This window comes from Dipodomys spectabilis, unplaced genomic scaffold (genome assembly GCF_019054845.1).
Source record: "Dipodomys spectabilis isolate Male_0828 unplaced genomic scaffold, ASM1905484v1 ptg000115l, whole genome shotgun sequence".
Classification (NCBI taxonomy): Eukaryota; Metazoa; Chordata; class Mammalia; order Rodentia; family Heteromyidae; genus Dipodomys; species Dipodomys spectabilis.
In genome coordinates, this window is record NW_024870792.1 from 13,649,519 (window position 1) to 13,655,438 (window position 5,920).

The 5,920-nt window shown below is 37.1% G+C and overlaps 1 pseudogene; it reads left to right on the forward strand.

Annotated features, from left to right (window-relative positions):
• The first annotated feature begins 4,803 nt into the window (after positions 1-4,803).
• On the forward strand, positions 4,804-5,395 carry LOC122114982 (annotated as a pseudogene).
• The last annotated feature ends 525 nt before the right edge of the window (positions 5,396-5,920 follow it).

Consider the following 5,920-nt stretch of genomic DNA (forward strand, 5'->3'; position numbering starts at 1 on the left):
CTTCAATGGCATTCAATGAGCTATTACTCTGAGACTGTTTAGGACCTTGGGGATAATGAAGAGTAAGAAGGTTCTTGTGCTTGAGGGGAAGTAAGACCTCTTTGGCTAGTTGATTAGGGATAAAACATGGCCCCTGGGGAGGAATGATCCAGCTAAAGATATCTGCCTTGCCAGGGGCTAGTGGCTCACTAGCTAGGGGCTAGTGGCTCACGCCTGCAATCCTAGCTACTCAGGAAGCTGAGACCAGAGGATCACCGTTCAAAGCCAGCCTTGGCAGGAAAGTCCATGAAACTCTTATCTCCAATAAAAAAACCCCAGAAAACCCCAAGTGACACTGCGGCTCAAGTGGTAGAGTGCTAGACTTCAGCTGAAGAGCTCAGAGACAGTGCCCAGGCCCAGAGTTCAGGCCTCATGACCACCACCACCAGCACCAGCACCAACAACAAGAAAAGACCCTATCTTTGCAACAGGCTTTGGCCCCTAGTGCACGTGCCCTTCATGGGTGAGGCCCCATAACCTCCATCTAACAAGAACCTTTTCCATGCTTATGTATGGAGCTGAAGAATTCCATCAGAGCATGACTTCTAAATTCATTCTACAAAAGAGAAAGACTAATTACGAGACCCCTTGAAGCACATGCCCAATTGCATGAGGACTGCGCTCTTACAGGAAGGAAAACAAGGAGAGGGATTCAATATCTAGAGGGCTTTGAACAAGAGACTGTGGACTCCCGTTTCAGGGAATGAGACTGCTTTGTCTTCTTTAAACATTTTTTTTTCCTGCCCTATAATTCTTTAATCAGTTAAGGTAACAAACCCAAACCCTAGATGATATCACATTCTTAAAATAAGTAATTTAGAGGCTTCTATAGAGGAAGGATGGAAGGAAAAGAGAAAAAAAATGTTTTGGATAGATGTGTTCAGAATAGATCAGTAGATGGATTCTAAAATGCATTATTTGGAGAATATATTACAGTTTTCATGTGGACTGTGTTATTTCCAATTTTACTACATAACTGTGGCACGTGGTATTTTCTTCTCTCAAAAACTCCAGTGAGGAGCCGGGCGCTGGTGTCCGTAATCTAGCTACTCAGGAGGCTGAGCTCTGAGGATTGCTATTCAAAGCCAACCTGGGCAGGAAAGTCCCTGTGAGACTCTTATCTTCGATTAACTACCAGAAAGCCACAGTGGTGCTGTGGCTCAAGTGGTAGAGCTCTCGCTTGAGGTGAAGAGTGCATGGACAGCACCCAGGCCCAGAGTTCAAGCCCTGTTACCGAAAAAAACAAATAACAACAATAACAAAAAAAAAAAAAAACAGTGAGGGAAACTAATTTTCTTAAATTCATGTCCACTGAGATAATTTTGCTTACAAATCACAAAACACTAAAGCTTAAATTGGTTAGCTATATATAAATGATAGAAGTAAAACTGATTTTAACATTGAAAAAAAACTGTGCTTAAATGGGTTTCAAAGTAAGTTGTGAACACAGTATTTTACATACTTAATCTGAAACAAATTTAACATCACTTTTTTTTTTTTTTTTGGTCGGTCGTGGGGCTTGAACTCTGGGCCTGGGCGCTGTCCCTCAGCAATTCAGCTCAAGGCTAGTGCTCTACCACTTGAGCCACAGTGACAATTCTGGCTTTTTCTGTTTATCTGGTGCTGAAGAATCAAACCCAGGGCCTTATGAATGGGAGGCAAACACTCTACCACTGAGCCACCTTCCCATCCAACATTGCTATTTTTTAAATTGATATCATTGATAAATACATCCAAGATCTATAATCTCATTTCCTAATAATAACAACATACATAACAACATATACATAAAGACACAGAGGAAAACAGAACTGATTAAAATAGACAAGAAACACAAGAATAGTAGATTTAAAAATCTCAGTAAGAATTTTATATTTTAGGCTGTTGCAATAATAAGATGGAAATTTTACAAGATAACTTATTGTAAAGTAAGTATTAAGCTTCATATCCATCCTTGAAATGAAATAAACATTGCTCACAGAAGATACACATTTACAAAAGTTTATTCTCATTGTCTATGGCTGTTTTTCAGTACATTTCCAAGTTAATTTTAAATAAAACTTTTAAGATTTTATCTAGAAAAGCCTAATGATACATAAGCATCATTAGTGGCTTTGGCTAAATGTCCATAAACAAGCTAATGATTTGAAGTCTGTCCCCTGACATTTTTTTTATTTATCTTTTGCTAGCTTTCAAGCCATCAAATAAAATCCTGACCTTCATGTGTGAAGCTAAATTTACAATATTTGAGAACTTGAGTGGGGAGTTGGCCTGACATGTTTTTGACTAAAATAAAAATGCTGGCTTACCTTTGCAGCATGTCAGAAAGCACTTGATTCAGAAGAAAAGCATATGCTGGACTATCAGGTTTTCTGCCAGGGTTGAAGATAGAACCTGGGGATGTGTTACATTTGCCAAGGCACTGCTATTTAATTCAGCCCTAGTATCAGTAGTTAGAAATACAAATTTGTAAGCCTCACCTAGCCAGCCAGAATCTGTTTTAACAGACTCTACAGGTGATTCTAACATTAACAGCCAGGACTTCCAAAGCTCTCTAGATTGTGGGGCACAGGGCAAACAGGTAAAGACGAAGTCTGTATCCCTACAATGGCAACATTGCCATCACCTGGGACTCTGTTAAATATGTGCATTTTCTTGCCTTGGCCCAACAGAAGTCAGTCTATATTTTACATAGATCCCCTTAAGATTCCTGGACATATATTGGAACCTGGAGCAAATCGAATGACCTTTTCTGTTTTTCCAGAGGGTTTTCCTGTGGACACTTACAGTCCTTTCAGTCAGTTCCCCATCACCACTTGCTCCAAGTACATGGTGATAGGATGAACAATTTTTAGGAACGAATGAGCTTTATAATCACTGGTAAAACTTGTTGTTACTGTTATATACATATATTAAAATGTATGTATGTTACACTCATTAAAATGAGATGACTATATTTTAAGACAAAAGATTAATCTCTAATGGTGAGATTCTAGACACACCAGGAAATTAGTAAAGAAACTTTTGCCAGGGCTGGATTTTGAATTTTCTTTTATTAAATATATTTTTTATTGTAAAGATGGGTTATAGTTACATGAGTAAGGTAATGAGTACATTTCCTATCAAGCATTGTTACCCCCTCCTTTGTTTTCCCCCTACCATCCCTTCCCTCCCCATCTCCCCAACTCATCCCTCTCCTTCCCAAAGTTGTAAAGTTCGTTTTCAACATAGTGTCTTGTACATCTCATTGCTACAATGCATCAACCTGTATCCTTATTTCAACATTTTATTCTTTCCCTTCCCCTCCCCAAATTAGAAAAATGTATATACAAGATGCAGGGCACCGGAATCATATACAGTGAAAACGGGTTATACCATGGGGGAAGTATATACAAAAGAAACAAAAAAAAATCACATAATACATTATAAGTACATGAAAAAACAACAGCAAGAAAAATAAAACATCTTGTGTCCCTATCTTGGGTTCATTTCTCTTAGTATCATCTTATATGGTCATATATACATAGCTTTTGATCTTTTCTGTGTATCCTAGACATATAATAGTTATTGCAAATAACGGAAACCATGGCACCTATGTTTCTTTGCGCCTGGCTTACTTCACTTAATATATTTTTTTCCAAGTCTTTCCATTTCTGAACAAATGGGGTAGTGTCATTCTTTCTGATGGAGGCATAGAATTCCATTCCATTTTCTTGATCCATGTATCTATTGAGGGGCATCTGTGTTGGTTCCATAGGGTTTTGAATTTTCTACAAATCAGATATGAGTCTGACTGGTCTGGTTGGGCTTCCACCTCAACTCTTTTTTTTTTTTTTTTGGTCAAATTTAACTAAGAATTCACCACCACTAACCTATCACCTTGATTTGCTTCCATGATATAACTTCAGTCAAGCAATTCATTTAGTAGTCTAGGTGTTCTAGCTAGTAACATATTGGTGGCTCCAGGAATCTTAAAAAATAAACTGGCTATACATATGGAGGTAATGTGATTTTTATAATACTCTAAAAAGTCTTGTAAGTGTACAGTTCTGGTCCTGCCATTTATCCCTCTCTAGGAAAGATACATTGGTCTTTGTTTCGTTCTTTTAAACATGTTTTCTAGACAATTCTAATTTACATGCCCAACTTTCACAACTGATAGTACAGTAATCAATCATTTCTATCATAGTTTTTAGCCATGAAGTTTTCACACATAGTTCACTGGTGGCTATAACTGTCATTACTTGAATGAGATACACCATAGAGCAAGTTTTCATGTTATGAATGAATGTTATGAATTTATACCTCAGTTTGATTTATACATGATTTGCTATATATGAATTCTGAATCCAAACCAGTCTTAGGCATGTAAAAATCAATAGCGATTTTAATCTAGATGATCTCCTGAACTTTGCTGGTCATTCTTTTAACCTTATACCATGTTATGTAACACAAAACAAGGAAGGATATGTTTTAAACACTTCTTCATCAATATTTGCTTAATGCCAATAATTCACTAAACATAGCAAACAGCTTTCCTGGATTTAGGTAGTCATTTATAATTTGAAAGTCTGACCTTGCATCTTTGCCCACTTAGCCTTAATTTTAATTGCTGAACTGAGAATTAGTAAACACAAAACAAAAAACAAAAAAGCAAAGAGAAAAAAACCAACAAGATCATATTCCAGAATTTACTTTTTTTCCCCTCAATGTATTGGCTTAAGGAATAAATTCTTCTGAAGTTGAAACTAAGATTTTTGCAACATGGACAGTAAAGAAGAAAATATCTTTTCTTTGAATTTATTTCAAAGAAAACGTATTTCTGAGGCTCCACAGTTATGGCTTAGCACGTGCTTTCAGGAGCACAGACAGAGGTCATGAATCACATTACTTTGCACTTGGCTCTGTTTTTGGATCTGTAACTTAAGTATGGTAGCGATATTCTGACAGCCAAGAAACCAGGCATGCAGGATTGATCTTGTAAGAGAAAGTGGTTCATCATGCAGATGGCCTAAAGCAATTTCTATCAAAGAAGTTACCAACTGTTGAAGGACTCCATGATACTCTGTCAGACTGAGATGGAATAACTGTCATTAAGAGTGGCCAATCTTAATGCTTTCAAGTGTGCTTGGTCATCAGGATTTTTATCTGCTTTGCCTTGCAACAGACCAATGACTTTCAGATAAAAGCATCATCTGTTACAATAATAAATACCAAGTGGGTCAATTCAATCATTTATCCCTGGTGATGATTTCAGAGCCATCAGTCCAACACAGGACTAATTGTCAGTCTAGAAAAGGAACTTGTTCCCTTGTGTGAAGAATTGATTCAATGTTGTAAACATTTCCGAATCTGACAACGGTTTTGATGTGCACTTTGTCTTTTTGTAATAACACAAGTCACTCTAGAAGTCTTTAGATCACAACACTACTAACTCTTCTCTATGTACTTAGAAAAGGGGTCCCATTTCCCACCTTATACTATCTATAAATTATATCTATAGATATGCAGGTATTACTTTTACCTTGTAAACTCTTTTAGTGAGATCTGGGGATATGGTCCTGTCACAGCTCCTGTGGAGTCACCACACATGAATGGGATTCTATTCAGTGGATCACAATCATTATGGTGCATAGATCCACTTGAGTCATTTGGTGCTCGGTACTGTGCAGGACTTCCAGGCTGCAAGAGCACAGCAGATCCTTTATACTGTAATAATGGGGACAGATTTTTCTTCAGTTATGTTCCCTTTCTTTGAATACCGTGTGAGGAAGACAAAATGGCTTAATAAAGTAATAAAATCAGTATAATTAGTGATTTTGTATATATTTCTTTGTACTGTAGATGAATATTACTAATGAATTATTTTGAGAGGGTGTTA